This window comes from Sinocyclocheilus anshuiensis, unplaced genomic scaffold, assembly GCF_001515605.1.
Source record: "Sinocyclocheilus anshuiensis isolate Anshui unplaced genomic scaffold, SAMN03320099.WGS_v1.1 scaffold813, whole genome shotgun sequence".
In the NCBI taxonomy this organism is placed as follows: Eukaryota; Metazoa; Chordata; class Actinopteri; order Cypriniformes; family Cyprinidae; genus Sinocyclocheilus; species Sinocyclocheilus anshuiensis.
In genome coordinates this window covers 1,731,548-1,732,040 of record NW_015540942.1, presented here as the reverse complement: position 1 = coordinate 1,732,040, position 493 = coordinate 1,731,548, and the positions used below count along the sequence as shown (strand labels likewise).

The following is a 493-nucleotide window of genomic DNA, read 5'->3' as shown; positions in this document are numbered from 1 at the left end:
CAAAGAGTGAAAAATTTAAGGGGGTCTGAATACTTTCCGTACCCACTGTGTGTATATATATATATATATATTACTTATCGCCCAATGTTGTCCAACACCAAAACAATACATATTAAAGGCTATGAAAACAAATAAAGTGAATGTAACCATGTAATACTTGTAGGTTTAAAATTCTACATGTCACATTTATTGTCCAACTACAAATATTTCAGCGAAATTTATATTTTAGTCAGAATTATTGTGCTCCTATTTAATTGAGCTCTGTCTGTTTGGCGCGCATGCGCGCGGCAGTGCTCGTGAAGTTTAGCGGAGAATCCCAAAACAGAAGGCTCATGCACTTCTGACAGTAAAATGGAAATATTTCCATGGCTTTCTAACATTTACAGATGGAGAATATACCTGTGAAATGTAAGTTATGCCTTCAGGAAGACAGCACATCTCAAACACATTAAACAGCGCGAGTAGCCTAGTGTCTCTGTCAGCGGCAAACGCA

At 37.3% G+C, this 493-nt stretch overlaps 1 protein-coding gene across 2 annotated transcripts in view; it reads left to right on the top strand.

Moving 5' to 3' along the window:
- Nucleotides 1–493, top strand: part of LOC107689653 (serine/arginine repetitive matrix protein 2-like) — a 15,492-nt gene that overhangs the window by 11,006 nt on the left and 3,993 nt on the right. The gene's annotated exons all lie outside the window — the stretch shown is intronic.